The sequence below is a fragment of the Cherax quadricarinatus genome, chromosome 16, assembly GCF_038502225.1.
Source record: "Cherax quadricarinatus isolate ZL_2023a chromosome 16, ASM3850222v1, whole genome shotgun sequence".
Lineage (NCBI taxonomy): Eukaryota > Metazoa > Arthropoda > Malacostraca > Decapoda > Parastacidae > Cherax > Cherax quadricarinatus.
This window is the reverse complement of record NC_091307.1, coordinates 18,760,945-18,784,689: the sequence shown is the minus strand read 5'-3', so window position 1 is coordinate 18,784,689 and position 23,745 is coordinate 18,760,945. Positions and strand designations below refer to the sequence as shown.

At 40.7% G+C, this 23,745-nt stretch overlaps 1 long non-coding RNA gene across 1 annotated transcript; it reads right to left on the bottom strand.

The window, feature by feature from the left end:
- Positions 1-1,815: 1,815 nt before the first annotated feature.
- On the bottom strand, positions 1,816-18,125 carry LOC138852763 (uncharacterized). Its single transcript, XR_011392059.1, has 4 exons — positions 17,676-18,125; positions 11,585-12,239; positions 2,086-2,313; positions 1,816-1,934 (listed from the first exon to the last, which is right to left on the bottom strand). It is a non-coding gene; the product is annotated as an uncharacterized lncRNA (long non-coding RNA).
- Between the last annotated feature and the right edge of the window lie 5,620 nt (positions 18,126-23,745).

The window sequence follows — 23,745 nt, the reverse complement described above, 5'->3', positions numbered from 1 at the left end:
ACTAAAACCCACCAAATTACTTTCACTAGACGCTCTGTCATCTCCGATCATCCTTTGTACCTCTATGGCTCCCGTATCCCTGAACGTGATACAGTCAAGTTTCTGGGCCTCCTCTTTGACCGTAGGTTATCCTGGAAACCTCACATTACCTCTCTGAAGGCAACTTGTCACAGCCGGCTGAACCTTCTTAAAACCCTTGCTCATCTTTCATGGGGAGCTGATCGTCGAACTCTCCTTCGCCTACATTCCACCCTCATTTTATCGAAACTTGATTATGGTGACCAGATCTATTCAGCGGCATCTCCTGCTACTCTCTCTAGCCTTAACCCCATTCATCACCAAGGATTACGTTTATGCCTTGGTGCTTTTCGCTCTTTCCCTGTTGAGAGCCTCTATGCAGAAGCGAACGTTCCATCCTTATCCGATCGCCGTGATGCCCATTGCCTTCGCTACTATGTACGCTCTCATGATCTCCGCAATCCTTCCATTTATAGAATGGTCACTGATATTAGTAGACATTATTTGTTCGCCGCCCCTGTTTACTCCGTCCCTTCTCTCTTCGCCTACATTCGCTCTTGTCTTCTCTTCAATTACCACCTTTCTATGTTCATGTAGCATCTCACTTTTCCCTACCCCCCTGGGAAGTTCCAGCTGTTCGAGTCTGTTCTTTCTCTCTCCCTTGCTCGAAAGCCCAACTGTCTACGGTCGCTTCCCGCTCTCTTTTTCTTGACCACTTCCACTCTCATTATCATGCCATTGCAGTGTACACAGATGGCTCTAAGTCTTCTGACGGTGTAGGATTCGCAGCAATGTTTCTGGACAATGTTGTACGAGATCATTTACTATCTTCGGCTAGTATTTTTACTGCTGAATTGTATGTCATTCTTGCAGCACTTATCCGTATTGCATCTATGCCTGTGTCATCATTTGTGGTTGTCTCAGACTCTCTTAGTGCTTTACAGGCTATACAGAAATTTGATACACCTCACCCCTTAGTCCTCCGCATCCAACTTTGGCTACACCGCATCTTTACCAAGCATAAAGATATGGTTTTTTGTTGGGCCCCTGGTCATGTTGACGTACAGGGCAACGAACAGGCAGACACTGCTGCACGGTCAGCAGTATATGACCTACCAGTTTCATATAGAGGTATCCCATTTACGGACTATTTTGCTGCAATAGCTACCCACCTTCACACCCGTTGGCAACAACGTTGGTCTACTATGCTCGGTAACAAACTTCAATCTGTTAAACCGAGTATAGGTTACTGGCCGTCTTCTTGTCACCAGTGTCGAGGTTGGGAGACTACACTCTCCCGTCTTCGCATTGGCCATACCGTCTTACTCATGGATATCTCATGGAGAGGTGCCCTGCTCCTCTCTCTGAGAATTGTCAGGTTCCATTATCAGTCAGCCACATTCTGTTAGACTTTATCAACGAGCACGCAGAATTTACCTCCGTCGTCGTCTTCGCTCCGCTGCTCTCTCTTTACCTTCCCTTCTCGCTGATGGACCCACCTTTCATCCGGACTCTCTCATTGACTTTTTGACAACAACTGACTTTACAAACTCTGATACCTTCAGCCCTTTCTACCTCAATCTCTTGCTACCCTCTCCCCCCGTACTATCCCCTGCCCCGCTGTTTTCTGTAACCTACTGATCATCCCTCCCCCTTCCTGCCGCCCAATACCCTCGCTTCCTTCCCTATCCTGCAGCGCTGTATAGCCCTTGTGGCTTAGCAATATTTTGCTGTTGCTATAAAAGTGTATTTTAAATAGTTTTTAAAATTATTAATAATAATACTGACTTTTTGTCACACTGAACCACTCTCCACTCCTGTACGTACATATGGTTTTCACAGTTGTGATTGCACCTGCCAGTTTTCATTCCACTCCTCGTAAGTTCTAACCTCTTCTTCTTGACCAGAATTACTGCCTGGAGAAACGAGAGAAGCATGTTACCAGTTATTGATAAAATCCTTGGTACCAATCATATCACTAGTGACCCAACACATCGCCCGACCTACACCAAGTTATGATTTAGAACTCCCGAACTCTCACCAACAGTAACATATGACTACTCTCACCTCTCTCTAGTAACAGCTGGTTGAGGATACGCAAAGTGATGAAGACGTAAATAGAGACGACCACAACTAATATGAAGAACAGTACAACACCAGCCAGAAACAGAGGATGGTAAGCTGACTGTGGTGGGCGTGTTGATGTTGATGGTGGTGTTGAGACTCTTGTATCCACTGTTGGTGGTGTTGAGACTGTTGTATCCAATGATGGTAGTGTTGAGACTGTTGTATCCACTGGGAAGTAGAAGGTATATATGTCCAATGCTAAAATTTCAAATGCACTTCAAAAATAAAATAATGTGATTGATGAATACTATTACTATAATAATAATTATTGCAATAATTATTATTACTAGAAACATTTTACCAATTTTATTATTAATAATTTTATTAGTGTTACCAGTTTTAGTTGTAATAATAATAATAATAATATTAATATAATAATATTAATGATGATATATAATTATTATTATTATTATTCCTAGATGTGATTCACATTTCGGACTTCACATCATCTAATAAGGAAGTATTTATACCGGACTCCTCACTAACTCACTAACTTCCTGGCAGCTGAAGCATGTTCTAGGTATATTCCCCTAAGAAAGAAGAAGAGCAGGAGTAAACCGGAGATAGAAAGACGCTCCCTCTACAGAAGACGACGAAGAGTCACTGAGCTCCTCAGGAGTGCTAGAATATCTGATACACGAAAGGAGGCGCTGTTCAGGGAAGTGGAAACTATAGAACTTAAGTTAAATGACTCTTACAGGAACTAGGAGAGACAGGAAGAGCTTAAAGCTATTAGTGAAATTGAAAGAAATTCAAAATATTTCTTTTCATATGCCAAAAACAAGGCAAATACCACTGTGATCTGGTATTGGGCCCTTGCTCAGACAGGATAGGACTTACACAGATGACAACAAGGAAATGAGTGAAATATTGAAATCCCAGTACGACTCTGTTTAGTGAACCACTAATCAGTCTGAGGATCGACGACCCAAATGATTTCTTCATGAATGAGTCTCAAAACTCCATAAATGTATGCCAGATTTCCGACATTACCCTAACTCCGATAGACTTCGAAAAAGCCATTGACAACATGCCCATGCACTCAGCCCCGGGCCCAGACTCGTGGAACTCTGTATTCATTAAGAACTGCAAGAAAGCCCTCTTGCGTGCCCTAAGTACACTATGGAGGAGGAGCTTGGACATGGGTGAAATTACACAGTCACTTAAAACAACGGATATAGCCCCACTCCATAAAGGTGGCAGCAAAGCATTAGCTTAGAACTATAGACCAATAGCTCTGACGTCCCACATCATAAAAATCTTTGAAAGAGTGCTAAGAAGCAGGATTGCAAATCACCTGGATTCCCAAAACCTGCACAATCCAGGGCAACATGGGTTCAGGGCAGGTCGCTCCTGCCTCTCACAACTACTGGATCACTATGATATGGCACTGGATGCACTGGAAGAAAATCAGAATGCAGATGTAATATACACAGACTTTGCAAAAGTATTTGACAAATGCGATCATGGCGTAATAGCCTATAAAATACATGCTAAAGGAATAACTGGGAAAGTGGGGAGATGGATCTTCACCACAGCACCGTATCATCCTTTGAGGATGATACTAGGATCTGCATGAGGCTGTCATCTGGTGAGGACGCGGTTAACCTCCAAGAAGATATAAACAAAGTTTTCCAGTGGGCAACGGTAAACAATATGATGTTCAATGAGGACAAATTCCAACTACTCCGTTATGGAAAACTGGAGGAGATAATAACTAGAACAGAGTATACTACAGACTCTGGCCATACAATAGAGCGGAAAAATAATGTAAGGGACCTGGGAGTAGTAATGTCTGAGGATCTCACTTTCAAGGATCACAACAGTGCCACGATCACAAGTGCAAAGAAAATGATAGGAGGGATAATGAGAACGTTCAAAACGAGAGATGCCAAGCCAATGATGATCCTTTTCAAATCACTTGTTCTCTCTAGGCTGGAATACTGCTGTACACTAACATCTCCATTCAAAGCAGGTGAAATTGCAGATCTAGAGTGTACAGAGATCCTTTACTGCAGGTATAAGTTCTGTCAAGCACTTTAACTACTGGGAACGCTTGGAAGCACTTGACTTGTACTCGCTGGAACGCAGGAGGGAGAGATATATCATAATCTACACTTGGAAAATCCTGGAAGGAATGGTCTCAAATCTGCACACAGAAATCACTCCCTACGAAAGTAAGAGACTGGGAAGGCGATGCAAAATGCCCCCAATTAAAAGTAGGGGCGCCATTGGTACACTAAGGGAAAACATCATAAGTGTCCAGGGCCCAAGACTGTTCAACAGCCTCCCATCAAGCATTAGGGGAATTGCCAATAAGCCCCTGGCTGCCTTCAAGAGTGAGCTGGACAGATACCTAAAGTCAGTGCCGGATCAGCCAGGCTGTGGCTCGTACGTTGGACTGCGTGCGGCCAGCAGTAACAGCCTGGTTGATCGGGCCCTGATCCACCGGGAGTCCTGGTCATGGACCGGGCCGCGGGGGCGTTGATCCCCAGAATAACCTTCCACAGCCACACTCAAAAGTGCTCAAGGGTTTAATTAATCACAAAATTATTAAGTGAAAAAAAGGTAATCCCAAAAAATAGGAATTTTAGTAAAATCTTATTAAGCACAGTCTGTATACAACGACTTGTGCTTGTAACATGCTTAATTATTTTTAATTTAATTATTTAAAATTAAATATTTTGCGTTTTTATGCTTCTATTTTATGTACTCGCGTAAATGCGAGTACATAAAATGTACTCGCATTTGTACTCGTTTGTGTACTCACCTATATGTCGTTGCAAGGGTCAAGTGTACCCACCTATATGTACTCACCTATATGTGGTTGCAGGGGTCGATTCATAGCTCCTGGCCCCGCCTCTTCACTGGTCGATACTAATTCACTCTCTCCCTGCTCCATGATCTTTGTCATACCTCTTCTTAAAGTTATTTATGGAACTTGCTTCCACTACTTCACTCTCCAGATTATTCCAGTTCCTGAAAACTCTAAGACTAAAGAAATACTTCCTAACATCCCTATAACTCATCTGAGTTTTCAGCTTCCAATTGTGTCCCCTTGTTTCTGTATCCCATCTCTGAAACATTCGATCCTTGTCCACCTCGTCAATGCCTCTCAGTATTTTATACGTTGTTATCATGTCCCCTCTATCCTCTAGTGTCATCAGGTTGAGTTCCCTTAACCTCTCCTCATAAGACATACCCCTCAGTTCCGGGACTAATCGTGTTGCAAATTTTTGCACTTTCTCCAATTTCGTGACGTGTTTGACTAAGTGAGGGTTCCATACTGGCGCTGCATATTCCGGTATAGGCCTTACGTACACGGTGTACAATGTCGTGAATGTCTCCTTAATCAGATGTCTCTCTTTCCTTCCACTGGTTTTGTCTTGCTTTCACTTTCAGTTGTTCCCTTTCCTTTCGGATTCTGTCTCGATTGAGGAACACTTTTTGATACTCTGGAGAGTCCTTTAACAGTGGTTTCTGTTGTAGTATCCTGTTCTGTACCACATCTATCTTGAATGTCAATCTAATTGGTCGAATTTTTTCCCTGGAATACCCCTCAAGTCTGTGAAAATTTTCTTCCTGAGACATGTCCCTCTCTCCTGTTATTGCAATGATGTTCTTAATCTCTCTTTCCTCCCAATGCTTTCTTTAATCATAGGTCTGCCCTTCAGCCTCCTGAAGCCCATGAATAATTATTGACCTTTCCCTCTCCTCTTCCCATTTCTTTTCCCTCTGTATCTCTGGATCTGATTTAAGCATCTCCTTTGCTGTTTCCCTAATCATCTCCCAGACACCTTGATGGCCTGATATTACTGCTTCAAAAGACTGCTTAGCTCCATCCCCTCGCTGCCTGCTGTTCCCACTTCAGTCATCTTGCTTCTTTCGGACCTCATCTTTAGATCCTGCTTCAGTACATCCATTTCTTCCTCCAGTCTCTGTATCTTTGCCTCAGCTACTACAGCTCGTGATTCCCACTTCTTGCTCTCTGCAGATATTTGCTCTAACATGTTATTGCAAAACTCGCTTAACCTTTTCTCCCATTGTTGTTCCAGTTTGTTCTTGAGCCGTTCTACCCATTCTTCCTTTTCCGGCCAGCCATCATCGGTTCCCTCGTCTTTACGTCCTCCCTTTTGAGATCCCATTTTGTTTATATCCTGTTGGGATATTCTAGCTGCTTCAGCTTATCGTAAAAATGTGTGTGTGGTGGGGGGATTTATGAGCTAATGTGTTAGGTTAGGTTTGTCTTGTGTATACGTGTATATATATATATATATATATATATATATATATATATATATATATATATATATATATATATATATATTATTTTTTTTTCACACTGGCCGATTCCCACCAAGGCAGGGTGGCCCGAAAAAGAAAAACTTTCACCATCATTCACTCCATCACTGTCTTGCCAGAAGGGTGCTTTACACTACAGTTTTTAAACTGCAACATTAACACCCCTCCTTCAGAGTGCAGGCACTGTACTTCCCATCTCCAGGACTCAAGTCCGGCCTGCCGGTTTCCCTGAATCCCTTCATGTTACTTTGCTCACACTCCAACAGCACGTCAAGTATTAAAAACCATTTGTCTCCATTCACTCCTATCAAACACGCTCACACATGCCTGCTGGAAGTCCAAGCCCCTCGCACACAAAACCTCCTTTACCCCCTCCCTCCAACCTTTCCTAGGCCGACCCCTACCCCGCCTTCCTTCCACTACAGACTGATACACTCTTGAAGTCATTCTGTTTCGCTCCATTCTCTCTACATGTCCGAACCACCTCAACAACCCTTCCTCAGCCCTCTGGACAACAGTTTTGGTAATCCCGCACCTCCTCCTAACTTCCAAACTAAGAATTCTCTGCATTATATTCACACCACACATTGCCCTCAAACATGACATCTCCACTGCCTCCAGCCTTCTCCTCGCTGCAACATTCATCACCCACGCTTCACACCCATATAAGAGTGTTGGTAAAACTATACTCTCATACATTCCCCTCTTTGCCTCCAAGGACAAAGTTCTTTGTCTCCACAGACTCCTAAGTGCACCACTCACTCTTTTTCCCTCATCAATTCTATGATTCACCTCATCTTTCATAGACCCATCCACTGACATGTCCACTCCCAAATATCTGAATACGTTCACCTCCTCCATACTCTCTCCCTCCAATCTGATATCCAATCTTTCATCACCTAATCTTTTTGTTATCCTCATAACCTTACTCTTTCCTGTATTCACCTTTAATTTTCTTCTTTTGCACACCCTACCAAATTCATCCACCAATCTCTGCAACTTCTCTTCAGAATCTCCCAAGAGCACAGTGTCATCAGCAAAGAGCAACTGTGACAACTCCCACTTTGTGTGTGATTCTTTATCTTTTAACTCCACGCCTCTTGCCAAGACCCTCGCATTTACTTCTCTTACAACCCCATCTATAAATATATTAAATATATATATATATATATATATATATATATATATATATATATATATACACATATGTACTCACCTAGTTGTACTCACCTAGTTGAGGTTGCGGGGGTCGAGTCCGAGCTCCTGGCCCCGCCTCTTCACTGATCGCTACTAGGTCACTCTCCCTGAGCCGTGAGCTTTATCGTACCTCTGCTTAAAGCTATGTATGGATCCTGCCTCCACTACATCGCTTCCCAAACTATTCCACTTACTGACTACTCTGTGGCTGAAGAAATACTTCCTAACATCCCTGTGATTCATCTGTGTCTTTAGCTTCCAACTGTGTCCCCTTGTTACTGTGTCCAATCTCTGGAACATCCTGTTTTTGTCCACCTTGTCAATTCCTCTCAGTATTTTGTATGTCGTTATCATGTCCCCCCTATCTCTCCTGTCCTCCAGTGTCGTCAGGTTGATTTCCCTTAACCTCTCCTCGTAGGACATACCTCTTAGCTCTGGGACTAGTCTTGTTGCAAACCTTTGCACTTTCTCTAGTTTCTTTACGTGCTTGGCTAGGTGTGGGTTCCAAACTGGTGCCGCATACTCCAATATGGGCCTAACGTATACGGTGTACAGGGTCCTGAACGATTCCTTATTAAGATGTCGGAATGCTGTTCTGAGGTTTGCTAGGCGCCCATATGCTGCAGCAGTTATTTGGTTGATGTGCGCTTCAGGAGATGTGCCTGGTGTTATACTCACCCCAAGATCTTTTTCCTTGAGTGAGGTTTGTAGTCTCTGACCCCCTAGACTGTACTCCGTCTGCGGCCTTCTTTGCCCTTCCCCAATCTTCATGACTTTGCACTTGGTGGGATTGAACTCCAGGAGCCAATTGCTGGACCAGTTCTGCAGCCTGTCCAGATCCCTTTGTAGTTCTGCCTGGTCTTCGATCGAGTGTATTCTTCTCATCAACTTCACGTCATCTGCAAACAGGGACACCTCAGAGTCTATTCCTTCCGTCATGTCGTTCACAAATACCAGAAACAGCACTGGTCCTAGGACTGACCCCTGCGGGACCCCGCTGGTCACAGGTGCCCACTCTGACACCTCGCCACGTACCATGACTCGCTGCTGTCTTCCTGACAAGTATTCCCTGAACCATTGTAGTGCCTTCCCTGTTATCCCTGCTTGGTCCTCCAGTTTTTGCACCAATCTCTTGTGTGGAACTGTGTCAAACGCCTTCTTGCAGTCCAAGAAAATGCAATCCACCCACCCCTCTCTCTCTTGTCTTACTGCTGTCACCATGTCATAGAACTCCAGTAGGTTTGTGACACAGGATTTCCCGTCCCTGAAACCATGCTGGCTGCTGTTGATGAGATCATTCCTTTCTAGGTGTTCCACCACTCTTCTCCTGATAATCTTCTCCATGATTTTGCATACTATACATGTCAGTGACACTGGTCTGTAGTTTAATGCTTCATGTCTGTCTCCTTTTTTAAAGATTGGGACTACATTTGCTGTCTTCCATGCCTCAGGCAATCTCCCTGTTTCGATAGATGTATTGAATATTGTTGTTAGGGGTACACATAGCGCCTCTGCTCCCTCTCTCAATACCCATGGGGAGATGTTATCTGGCCCCATTGCCTTTGAGGTATCTAGCTCACTCAGAAGCCTCTTCACTTCTTCCTCGGTTGTGTGCACTGTGTCCAGCACTTGGTGGTGTGCCCCACCTCTCCGTCTTTCTGGAGTGTGTGTGTGTGTGTGTGTGTGTGTGTGTGTGTGTGTGTGTGTGTGTATGTATATGTGTGTATGTGTATGTATGTATCTGTGTATGTGTGTGCGCGCGTGTGCGTGCGCACGCACTTTTCTCTTAGTCTTAAAAAAAATAAAGGGGGGTCATATATCACACTAGGCTACGCTACTCTTCTGAAGATTATAGAATTATTTCAAAATCAATTCCTTATTAATATACACTAATATATACTACAATGATATTTACTGTGTACACGTGTGTTTGTGTGTTTACTAGCTTGTCGTTATTTGAAAAAGAGGGGGGGGACGTTAACACACTATTGTTGTTGTTGTTGTTCTTGGTTCACTGGTACTCTCCCGGCCCGGATCTTTGTTGTTCTTGGTTCACCGGTACTCTCCCGGCCCGGATTTCTGTTGTTCTTGGTTCACCGGTACTCTCCCGACCCGGATCTTTGTTGTTCATGGTTCACTGGCACTCTCCCGGCCTGGATCTTTGTTGTTCTTGGTTCACTGGCACTCTCCGGCCTGGATCTTTGTTGTTCTTGGTTCACTGGCACTCTCCCGGCCAGAATCTCTGTTGTTCATGGTTCACCGGTACTCTCTGGGCCCGGATCTTTGTTGTTCTTGGTTCACCGGTACTCTCCCGGCCCGGATCTTTGTTGTTCTTGGCTCACCGGTACTCTCCCGGCCCGGATCTTTGTTGTTCTTGGTTCACTGGCACTCTCCCGGCCTGGATCTTTGTTGTTCTTGGTTCACTGGCACTCTCCGGCCTGGATCTTTGTTGTTCTTGGTTCACTGGTACTCTCCCGGCCCGGATCTTTGTTGTTCTTGGTTCACCGGTGCTCTCCCGACCCGGATCTTTGTTGTTCTTGGTTCACCGGTACTCTCCCGGCCCGGATCTTTGTTGTTCTTGGTTCACTGGTACTCTCCCGGCCCGGATCTTTGTTGTTCATGGTTCACCGGTACTCTCCCGGCCCGGATCTTTGTTGTTCTTGGTTCACTGGTACTCTCCCGGCCCGGATCTTTGTTGTTCTTGGTTCACCGGTACTCTCCCGGCCCGGATCTTTGTTGTTCTTGGTTCACCGGTACTCTCCCGGCCCAGATTTTTGTTGTTCTTGGTTCACCGGTACTCTCCCAGCCCAGATCTTTGTTGTTCTTGGTTCACTGGTACTCTCCCGGCCCGGATCTTTGTTGTTCTTGCTTAACTGGTATTCTCCCGGCCTGGTTCTTTGTTCTTGGTTCACCGGTACTCTCCCGGCCCAGGCTACGCTACTCTTTTGAAGATTATAAAATTATTTCTCACTCAATTCCTTATTAATATATACTAATATTTACTATAATAATAATTACTGGCGAACACGTGTGTTTGTATGTACGTACTTGTTTACTAGCTTGTGGCTGTCAGAAAGACGAGGGGGGGTCACTAGGCTACACAACTCTTTTGAAGATATTTAGATAATTTACTAAATATTTTCAGGTTTACCCCTATCTGTCTCCTGGCACTGAAAGTTAGGGAGAGAGTGATGGCATAACATACAACCAGCAGGGCCAGACACTGACACTTTAGACACTAACCAAAAACTAATCACACATAGACAAGTAATGTTGTCTGCACAACAATGGAGGTTCCTGGTGGTGGCTGCTATCAACTCCTTCACTTTGTAACTCCCTCACTAACTTTATCATGCATTCAAGTTTTTATTTTATTTTTTTAAGACTTGGTATTCACTTTTTTCCTTAGTATAGTATTATTGTCATAACAAATCTGATGATATTAACTACATTCACAACACCAACAGCTGGGGATTGACTAATTTTTTCTTACTTTCATTATTTACTTAATCACTCGTTTATGAACTTATCACTACACTGCTGTTATAACCCACCAATATCTGTATTTATTATTACTTGAGACCACAGCCTTGACCCAATTAACTATGATTGGATATTTTGTGTCAACACTGCAGCCAGCAGCGTCATCAGCTGACTGCTACCCTCCCTCACTCAACATTCATTCAAATTTAAATTGTAAAATTCTTGATATTATCACATTATTCGCACTATTGAAAGTTGTTACACTCTTATAGGTATGTTCACTGATTCACTCACATACGATGACCGCTAATAATATCTTAGGACAGCCACTAGAACGATAAATCCTGTGTGTGCGTGTGCGCGCGCGCGTGTGTGTGTGTGAGTGTGTGTGTGTGTGTGTGTGTGTGTGTGTGTGTGTGTGTGTGTGTGTGTGTGTGTGAGTGACAACAAACCTCACCTGTGGTGTTATCAGTCGTGCAGTTGGTCCACTGTACAGTGTTGTTGTAGCTCCTGAGGTAAAGTGTTTGGTGGGATATAGTGAACGTTTTGCTACAGTTGTTACCCAGCTCCGGGACCAACACGGTGATATTTGTGAAGGTTTTATCATCAACCTGCAATCGTATATTATTTTATTTAAAAATAAATTATGCATTATTTATTTCGTTAATATGGTAAAATTAATGTTCAGAAAAAAAAGAAGCAGCCCGGAAAAAAAAGAAATAAAAAATAAGTTGAAAATATGGATGGGAAAATGGCAAAAAGAAATAAATCGAAGGAATATTATCGAAGCGTAAATTATATTTTTTCTTCATATATAAATACACAACATAATTAAACATTATTCATCATGACAACAAACATTTTCTACATTTAACTGTTAAAACTACAACATAAAAACTATGTACTGACTGAGAGAGTTATAATCAAGTTGTGCCAGACGTCTGAGATGTTAAAGTAAACTGTACACATAATATTATATGTTCCTTGTGGAGTAATATATGCCACGTCTAGGTGTGCAGGTGTTGTCAGAGGCTTGACCCAACTCTGGTGGTTGTTGTTGTTAGTGATGCGTATTGTCTTCCCAACTTCTGAAAGGTTCTCTGTGATACATCCTGCAAAAAAAAAAAAAAGTTGATGGTAAAATTAACGAAAAAGTGAATTAACTGAAAATTATTATTTTGTGAACTTCGTGGCACGTTTAACACTTTTGCTGAGATTATTATTATTATTATTATTATTATTATTATTATTATTTTATTACTTTTATTAGGAGTTATTATTCATTTTAGTATTATTTTTACTATCATTATTATTATTATTTTTAGTATTATTTTAATATTACTATTCTTATTATTTTATAATAATAATTATTATCCATTTTATTATTATTGTTATCATTATTATTGTTTTACTATTATTATTGTAATAAATAATGTTATTGTTGATATTATTATTATTATCATCATCATCACGATTTTATTACTGTAATTATTATTTAAATTATTATTATTATTATTATTATTATTTTATTATTATTATTATTATTATTATTTTATTATTATTATTATTATTATTGATTTTATTATTATCATCATTTTTATTAATATTATTTTGACTAGCTTCCAAATTCCAGTGTAACTATCATAATTTGTAATAAAAAAAATCGTCTTACTTAAGAGACTTAGAGACAACAAAGTAACATACAATAGTGTACATTAATTCAGTGTCCGACGCAGGTAACCTTAATTTACCTGTCAGATTACTCGGCTCATCACAGCCCAACTGAGTTTTATCAGGAGGAAGTAGGTGTATGGGTAGTTCTCCATGCCACTGTTCAACTAAATTTAAATAGGTACCATAGTGTTTGTAAACTGTTGAATGTGGCAGTATACCTGAGATAATACGGGACTTTGAAAGTAGCTGGTGTAAGATAACAGGTTTTAAGCTCTGAATTGAACATTAAAATAATACTACAGTTTCCCCTTAAAGAAAAAACAGAGCAGTATTTAAATAGGTGAGGATATGGTATGATAAACAGTGTGAGTGTCAGACGTCAAGATATCTCTGCTTCACTACAATGCCACAGCAATATTTAACTTAACCTAGTCCAACCTACTGTAATCTAACCTAACCCAACTAAACCTAACCTAACCTAATCCAACCTAACCTAATTTAACCCACCCTGACTTAGAAACGGGCTGGAAATAGTATGCAAAAGTATGACAGTTATGAGAAGGATGTGTTGAGTTCTGAACTAGGATGTGAAAAAAGATTTCAGAGCATTATAGATGAGTGGAAGAGGCTGACCTGAAGGATTTACTATGTAGTGTGGACACATAAAGCTATGCACGCGAACTGATATATAGTCATATATAAGTAACCCCATTGCTTTCCTAACAAACCACTGATAGCTTAGTCATGCACTCGACGCGGATAAAGGCTCAGGGAACTCTATAGTCATGAAAAATGTTAAAAGTGAGATTTTATCACAAGAGTTAACATGCTATTTAGGCAACATGTAGACTCAGGCATCATTTCAAAATCTTCACGAATATGATCTTTAAGTAACTGAAGAAAAAACTTAAACTTGGAAGTCTCGCTGTAGTTAATGAGACAAGCTGTAAGCACTAACAGCTTCATTAACCAGGATGTCAACCAGGAGGCCTGGTCGAAGAATGGGACAAAGAGATCGATGAGCCAGAAACCAATTGCAGGGCACCGACCATCTTTGATATTTTGTGTTTCATATAGGTTTTTGTGTTGCTCAGGAAAATAACACAAAGAGATGCGATAGTTTTCAATTTTATCAATAATGTATTTGTATAAGTAATGACAGATACGTACTTGCTTGTTAATATTAAAAAAACACAAAACGTCTCTTTTTTTACAGTATTAATTAACGCATTTGATGAATAAAACACATGTGCAACACTTTGGCATGTATTTGCCGAAACGTTTCGCCCACATACAACAACCTACTTCGATAGGCGAAACTGAAGGAGGTGGTCGGTCCCTCATCCTCAGGCTGAAGGACTGATCACTTATCGAGATTAAGGGACTGATCGCCTCACAATTACTCCTTATACTGTCTTCATTATTATATTCGCCTTTATCTGACTGAAGAAGCTTGCTACTCGAGCGAAGCGTTTCGGCGATAAAGATTCTAAAGTGTTGCACATGTGTCTTATTCATCATGTCGATACTTCGCATTATCAACAAGTGTTTATAAACTTTTCAAACAAAGATTGTCCATGACGTGAAAGTAAATAAAGCAGGGTGGTATATCCTGTGGAGGATATAGAAATGTTGAAGAGAAGGATTCAGGAGCTGCAAAATGAGCATTTCGATGCGGTGCGTGTGCAGGGGGGTTGAGGAGGTGCTTTGGGGTGATTGACCATTGGCGTGTGTCTTACGGGGACTGCAGAGCCGACGGAAAGCCCCTGAGGTTGGAAGGTTAGTCATCCACTCGGAAGTGGGGGGCTATTGTGAGGGGGCAAGTGTTGCGGACGACAGAGGTGATGAGTGGTTATGCGGAGGCATGGTATGAGCAGTATTTGGGGAGTAGCGTAGTGGGAGGAGAGGCTTTACGTAGCGTCTGCGAGCTAGTGCCATGTTCATTGGGGAGTAGTGATCGGGTAACGCTGGGTGGGGAGATAGATAAGGGTGAGGTTTTGCAGGTGTTGGTGGGTATGCGTCCGGGAAAGGCACCGGGGATAGATGGACTGCTATGTGAACTCTACCTGTGGCACTGGCAGTTAATGCGTGGGTTCTTGGTGAAGTTGACGAACACCATGGAGGAGAGGGGGCGTTTGGGGAAGTTACAAGCCACAGTGGTGGTCATTCTGGTCCCAAAGGGAGATGCCCAGAGTACCCTGAAGGATTATCGGGCACTGTCTTTACTATGTGTGGATTATAAATTGTTTGCAAAAAATACTGGGAAATCGCCTGAAAAGTGTTGTGGGGCTTGTCGTATCAGGAGGGCAATACGGGTTGCCTGGCAGGTCTATGGTCGAGGGCCATGGGCATATTAACGGGGTAAGGAATTGCGAGAATCTTAAAGAGGGTGTTCAAATTTATATGGGGATTGGGGTGTGATTGGCTGAGAAGGGAGGTGGTAATGCTGCCAGAACGTCAGGGATGGGGGTTAGGGTTATTGGATCTGTGGGTAAAAATGTGCTTACTTACGATTGGAGTTCGTGCATGTCGGGGGTGCAGGGTGTGGGTTTGGAGCTTCTGCATGAGGGAGTGAAGAGGTGGTATGGGGTGCGGAGTTGAGGGAATGTGAAGCGGTGCTGCATGCCCTCATGATCCTACGGGAGCCTGGCAAGATCCGGGTGGGGGTGTTGACGCGATTGATTGGAAGCCGGGTGGTGGTGCCGGTGGAGGGCATATACCCCATGTATGGGTGGGGTGATAGTTGGCGTCGTTCTCGCAAGTTGAAGCTTAGGCCTCGGGTGTGGGAGATCATGTTCCGTTTCCTGCATGGCAGGTTCTACGGATGAGACGAGTGGTGGAGGAGAGTGGGTGTGTGGTGGGGAGGATACGGCGTATCATGCTATATATTTTTGTGAACGATTGGGGAATGTTCGGGATTGGATGGGTTGGGTAGTGAAGCGATTGGGAGGGGGGGGGCGTATCGGTGCTGAGGGCGCTCATTTTGGATGTGGGAGGGATGCCAGAGAGTATTCAACGGGCATTGGCATATTTAATGGTAGATTTTGTGTACGTGTCGTGGGGTATGCGTGGGAATGAGGATTGGGTCGCGCCGAAACGGGTAGTGGCAGCGACTTTCTATAAGACGGTTTGCAGGAATAGGGAAATGTATAGACGGCGGTGGGAGGCGGCTTTCCCCGCAGGATATTGTGGTTTAACCGTTGGGATCTTACTAGCTTTGTAGTGGGGGGGGGGAGGAGTTGTCACAGCTAGGGCGAGGGTTGGGGGCGATTTCAGGGGTTCCAACGGCTCCCCGCGGGGCGTGGGTGTGTGGGTGTGTGGGTGTGTGTGTGGGTGTGTATGGGTATGTGTGGGTGGGTGTGGGTGGGTGTAGGTGTGTGTGGGTGTGTGTGGGTGAGTGTGGTTGAGTGTGGGTGAGTGTGGGTGAGTGTGTGTGTGTGGGTGAGTGTGTGTGTGTGTGGGTGAGAGTGTGTGGGTGAGAGTGTGTGTGGGGGGGGTATGGGCGTCTGGCTTAGACATAAACGAAAGATGGTTCAGTGTGATTGGCAGGTGTTAGGATGTAAGTGTGATGATAGCTGGATTAAAAGTATGATCTGGTAATGGTTGTGGGCTTTCAGTTGATAGATTTATGTACGTGTCCCCCAGGATGAGGATTGTATTACTATCTATGTACATATAGCCTTGCATACGGTATTGGTCACTTCACATCACACCTATGTTCAGGTGTGATGGTATATTTTTAGGTATTATTCGCATGTATGCTGTAAGGATGCTTGGGTGGGGTCTGTAGTGAGTGATACTGTCGTGCCCTGTGACAGGCTAATATGTTCACGTACAGCTAGGTGAATGTGTGACAGGGTAATGTGTAGTGACGAGAGAAAGTGGGCGGTGCCCAATGGGGGGAAGAGGGGTGGTGATAAGGAGTGTCGTAGATACTGGTTTTGCAACATGGTAGTATTTATTGTATACACCTTTGTTTTGCAAATTGACATTTGTGCAGTGAATAGGTTGTGATTGGGTAGTTTATTTTTGTGTTCGCATTAAGTTACAGAAGACTGTGTTGCGATGATATTGAATTTTTGTTGACAGTATACTTAATCTTACATAATGATATGCCAATTGTATATGTACAACAAAATGTTAATTAAAGTAATTGTGGCCAGTATATTTGGCGGAGGTGTGTGTAGCTCAGGCGGATAAAGGTACTTCTGTATGATTTACCCCCAAGATAGGGTTAGTATTAGGGATGTGTACATTTTTATATCAATGTATATGTGTATTAAGTTCTGCGCATAAATTTACATGAGTACACTGCTGTATTGGTCCACTGCACGTCAAACTTATGTTAAAGTGAGACATGACAATTATAAGTATTATTCATATTAAGTATTATTCATACTGTCAGGTTGCTTGAGTGGTGTAAGTTGTGCTTGTAATTTTATCGTTTTCCGAGACAGGTTTCTTCTCCGGTGCACAGCTATGTGCATGTGTGATATTTTCTGTATATACCTATTGTTCTCAATATGTTTATTCTATATATTATATATGTTTGTACAAAATATGTTCTCAGTATATATATATATATATATATATATATATATATATATATATATATATATATATATATAAACTAAAAGGATCTTATTCAAATTATGTTGGCTGTCAAACTGCTAAAGTTTGGCTCTGAAGTGATAATGTTTGCTTTCATAATTCATCTTTTTATATAATCTAAGTATTATTTTACCATAATAATTACTATAAATTACTTAGTCACACTGATTCCTTTGTCAGTATTACCTTCACCACACTAATCAATATCGTGTACTATATATTATAAATGCAACATACATTATATTGAATTAAGTACACATTACCTTCATAATCATTCTTGTGGCCTGAAGTAAGATGGGTGAAGCCGACAAGCCAGATAGTGACAACTTTCAAAACACTGTTTAAAGCCATGACTTGAGACGTTGTTCTTTCTTCACTAGTGACTTCCAAGAATTCCACCAGCTGCTACGTCGGCTACTGTGATTCTTCAACACCACCAGCAGCGTCTGTCCCTTAAGTAGGAGAATCACCTCTGCGAACCTAGAGTTTACATCTCTCGATTAACAGAAGGACTTTCGAGCTTTCGTCCATCTGTTCTAAATAACTTGCACAGAGGTAGAGCTTCACGTAAAGAAAAATAGTAATAATGGACGTTACGTTGCAACAGACATCTACATCACTCAGAGCGCCTGTCTGAGTGGACTTTACGCTGAAACAGACAACTACATCATTCAGAGCGCCTGCCTGAATGCCACTGTCTCACCACACGCCTGACAGAAGTGAAGCCTGGAGAAGCCGGATACCAGCCAATGTCTGCATTTTTTTTATCGGAAACGAACAGAAAGAGAATGGGAATGACATAGGATGTGCAAATAGAAATTATTAGATACAGTGTTCATCAAAATAGAATGTTCCATATACAACATATTTATGGAGAAAGTGTCGGGATCAATAAACTACAAATTGCTATCACTTTTGACTAAGTATCTTTTGTAGTTCAACTTATATGGAGTTTAAAATTAATGAAATGTAAAGTGAATTGTCAAGTACAGGGACACACTAAAATATTGTCTAAGAAAATCTATAGAGGTAGATACAAACTAAACTTATGGGAAATGGCGCAACCAAAATCTAAAGGACTTGGACGACTCAGATTTTTAATCCTGGCAGACTCATCTGTTTTGCGTGTACTCACCGAGTAATGTTTGTTGACCTCGATTATTAGCTCCTAACAGAGCCTCTGTTTCTGATTTCTGGTCTCTTAAAACTTATCATAAATATTCATGAAGCTGTGTATATAATTTGCCTCCTCTACTTCTTCTGATTTATTCCACGTTTCTAGCACACCGAAGTTAGCTAAGTAAACCAAACCATACCACGGGCGGGGTTGGAACTCGCGATCAGAAAGTCTCAGAAGTCCAGACTAACATCACTATGGATCTTTTGTCTCCTCAGTTTCCACACGTGTTTCCTAGTTTGGTTTCCTGCTACTCACTACCTTTATCTCTTTCTCAAACCATATTTTAAAAAGGCATTCAACATTTAGAACAGCATGATTTTTTGTTATCGATCCCGACCTTTTTTCAGCAGCTTGTCCTTGTCCATCCTAACAAATCCTCTGAGTATGTTGAACAGTAATGTTATGTCTTCCCTTTTCTTCGTCTTTAAATGACCCTGAGAGTACGGATAGAAGGGGCATTTAGAGAGGAAATATAGGGTTAAAGTGAAGGAAGATGAGAAATACAAGACGACCTTTTTATGCAACATTTGTATATCTGGAAAAAGACATTTACTTTCAGCTCAGGATGTAAGTATCTTTTCACACGTCTTGTCGGTATCACCATATCATTTCTCAACTTGGTATCTTTATTCTAGAAACGTTTCGCCAGCCAGTGGCTTCTTCAGTCCAATGCAGAGAAAAGTGGAAGATGAGGAAGAGTTTGAGGCGATCACTGTCGCCAGCCTTGAAGGGGGTTGTTAGTGTAGAGCAGTATTCCAGCTTAGAGAGCACAAGCGATTTGAAAAGAATCGTCATGGGCTTGGCGTCCCTAGTTTTAAAGGTTCTCATTATCCATCCTATCATTTTCCTTGCGGATAAGGTAGATACATTGTTGTGGTCTTTGAAGGCGAGATCCTCTGAAATTATCACTCCCAGGTCCTTCACATTACTTTTCTGCTCTATTGTATGGTTAGAATTTGTCATATACCCTGACACATTTTTTATTTCATCAAGTTTCCCATGTGTGAGTAGTTGAAATTTCTCCTCGTTGAACTTCATATTGTTTTGAGTGGCCCATTCGAAGATTTGGTTGATGTCCGCTTGGAGTCTCGCGGTGTCTTCGATGGAGGTCATTGCCATGGTGATCCAGGTGCCATCCGCAAAGGAAGACACGGAGCTATGGCTTACATCTCTGTCTATGTCAGAAATGAGGATGAGGGATAGAATGGGAGCGAGTACTGTGCCTTGTGGAACAGAGCTTTTTACCGTGGCTGCCTGGGACTTTACTCTGTTTATTATTACTCTTTGTGTTCTATTTGTCAGGAAGTTGTAGATTACCAAAATTATTATCCAGAGGGCTGAGGAGGGATTGTTGAGGTGGTTCGGACATGCAGAGAGAATGGAAGGAACCAGAATAACTTCGAGTGTATAAATCTGTAGCGGAGGGAAGGTGGGGTAGAGGTCGGCCTAGGATAGGTTGGAGGGAGGGAGTTAAAAAGGTACTGTGTGCGAGGGGCTTTGACTTATAGCAAGTATACGTGAAAGTGTTAGTAGCAAATGGAGACAAATGGCTTTTAGAACTTGACGTGCTGTTGGAGTGTGAGCAGTGTAATATTTATGAAGGGATTAAGGAAACCGGCAGGCCGGACTTAAGTCCTGGAGATAGGAAGTACAGTGTCTACACTTTGAAGGAGAGGTGTTAATCTTGCAGTTTTATAATTATAGTGTCAGGGCGCCTCTGGCAAGACAGTGATGGAGTGAATGATGGTGAAAGTTTTTCTTTTTCGGGCCACCCTGCCTTGGTGGGAAACTGCCGATGTGTTAATATATACGTTTTATATATATATATATATATATATATATATATATATATATATATATATATATATATATATATATATATATATATATATATATGTCGTGCCGAATCGAATAGGCAGAACTTGCGATTTTGGCTTAAACAGCAAAGCTCATCTTGCCATATAGGACAAGCGAAAATTTGTGTATGCAATAATTTCGCCAAAATCATTCTGAACCTAACGAAAAAAATATATTTCACTGTGTTTGTTTAGTATTAAATTATTGTAAACAAATCTAAAATATATATAGTTGGGTTAGGCTAAAATAAATTGTTCTTGTTATAATAAGGTTAGGTAAGTTTTCTAAGACTCTTTTGGTGCCAAATTAAAATTTTTTACATTAATGAAAAAAATATATCTTTAAACGTATAAGAGAAAATTTTAGAAAGGACTTAATTTTAAATGAGTTCTTGCTAATTGACCAGTTTTACATATTCGGCACGACATATATATATATATATATATATATATATATATATATATATATATATATATATATATATATATATATATATATATATATATATATATATATATATATATATATATATATATATATATATATATATATATATATATATATATATTCTATTTCTTATATCTGCAATATTCGTAAGAAGAAAACCAGGTTTAATCATTCTCTATGGGTGTTAATCACCCTTATACCAATACAGAAACCAACCATTACTGCATAATCTGTCACTTTAAGAATTAGGGTGACATCAATATATTGTATGGTAATATATTATATAGTAATTATATGGTAATATATTATATGATAATTTTATATGGTAATATATTATATGGTAATTTTACTGAACTGAAGTGAAAAGTTGAAGGAATTTTGTTTGTCATGCTGGCATCAGTTACATGTTAATTTTGATAAATTTTATTCTTCATTTTAGAAGTATATGCCTTTTTTTTCTTATGCTATTATCATCCATTTATTATTTTACATAAGCGGAATGAGCGCCTGTGCTTATGCTTTATTGTATTAATTATTATGTGTTTTTTTTTTGCCTTTAATAATCATTTAACAATGATTATTAATTAGTAATCATTTAACAAATACTATTTTTTTGAGTAAATATGTAGAGTAGGTGCTTGTGCAGATACCAGCGTCAGGATATACTTTTCCGTTTTGTGACGAGCAAAACATTACCATTATAATTTCTTTGTTATTCCGTAGAGAAGGAAAAGTTAGCTAGGGCACGTCAGCGGATGCTTAATCATCGAGCGAGTTATCGTGTAACCAAGATAGGTGACGCTTTCCTGTTTCCATACAACAAATGTCACAACTACTAAATAATACTGGAAGTTGGGAGAAGAATGTATTGATACATTAGTAAATGGATCAGCTTTAAGGGCGCTGAGGAATTACTGCTCTATTACCGTTTAAACTGATAATGGAGTTAATGTCACCCAACAAGAGATATATTCTTTTCTCTGCTTTGGGAGTGCCAAATATTAATGACAGACATAAGTTTCTACTTTTCTTAACATATAAAGCGTTTTTCAACCCTTAGCTTCACTAGTCAACTCCTATTACCGTTCTATTGGCCACAAAAGTCTCATAAATAATGACATGTTCACTCTCCAAACCCAATGATTTCAATGTTGTAAAATATGAAGTGCTCACATGGGCGGGGAATTTGCACTCAATATTGGCATTAGTTTCTGAGTTGATATTTACGCCAAAATAGATAAAATAATCATGTTGAAGTACAAGGGGTTTAAATTATATTCCCCATCATATGATTTCATATCAATATTGCCATAAAAATCTTATTGCCTATAAGTTGACCCAACGGATTATGTACATTCAGCTGAGTCTAATTCCATTGTGTATATAGGATACAAAAAGACTTCTTTTAAAACTAGTACTCATGACCATTGGGGCTTTATTTCATACTTGAATTTAAAGCTATTAAAGCATTTGTGTAAGGAATTACTTTACCCATTAATAATATAATCGATCTTTGATCGACACCATGCCTGACCCTTCTAGGGTAGGGTAGGTGCCTGAGCCCGAGCCTTTAGCTCATAAGACTGTCATTCCCATTTGCTCCCTTGGGGCGGGGATGGCAGACCAGAGAGGCCTAGCTTGTGGCTAGGCCTGGGGACAGTTGGTCCCAAAGATGAGGAGTTACTTGTACCTCCTCCCATGGGAGACTTAGGTCTCAGACACTCCCTAAAGAGGGAGCCAAGGCCGGGCCACCACTTGGAAAAGGCCCGGGCCGGGAGAATACCGGCTAATCTTTAATAATAATAATAATAATAATCGATCTTGGGGGGTCATAATAGCCAATACCGGCTATTGCATTTTTAGTCTCACTGTACAGTCGACACTATCCAGAATATATTTATATAAGTTGCTGGTGTCTAATAACATGTTAAACATCTGTTTACTCCTCTCCCTCTTCAGTACATTAATTTTGTCTTTTTTCTTTCCCTTAATGACATAAAAAAATGGTTGAAATAATACTGGATAACGATTTTTCATTACGGTGTTTCTCCCTAATGTTTCTAATTTTCTTGGTGATAAATGCCTGAGAAGTTTAATATACTCCAAATATGAAAATAAGAGATTAGATTCAGTAAATTACTCATTAAGTTATAAAGCCAGTAATTTAAATATAGACTGACTTAATCTATTAACAAATATTGCTTTATTATTATCATCGCCCAAAAGTAACCCCATCATCATTTACAATATTTATATCCAGTTCCACAATTTAAGAGCGCTGTTTCCAAAATTCAGTATTTCTGGTTAACTCTAAATATCTCGCAGGTGCGCCTGGCAGCTATACTTGATTCATTGTAAGCTGGTCAAGCCCAGTGTGGTTAGGCGCACAGATGATCTTCCTTTGTTACTTTCACATATAAATATGACAAAAGACATGCTATCTCTTCATTCTGAAACTCTTTTAAACTCCCAAGGTAGGAAATTGCTGAAATCCAACACCAAATTAATCGCTAGTCATATGCTACAGAAAAAGACTTTTTAGATTTTTTGTAGTTATTGATGGATATTGGACTAGAGTTGAAAAGATATGTTTACGAACAGAGTAAATTAATTTTTAAATCGTTTATAAGAACTAATTTTGAACAGAGAAGTAGTGTTCAATGTCCCAGTATGTACAATGACTAAAAAATGCCATTTATAGAAATTGCTACTTAATATTGCAAAGTATGGGGACACATACGGTTATATAAATAATGAAAAGGCTTTCTCTAAAACCGCCATTGACCCATTTCTGAAAAATATTAGACGTTAGTGCCAAGATAAATTAATTTCTTCAGTTACAAAACTGA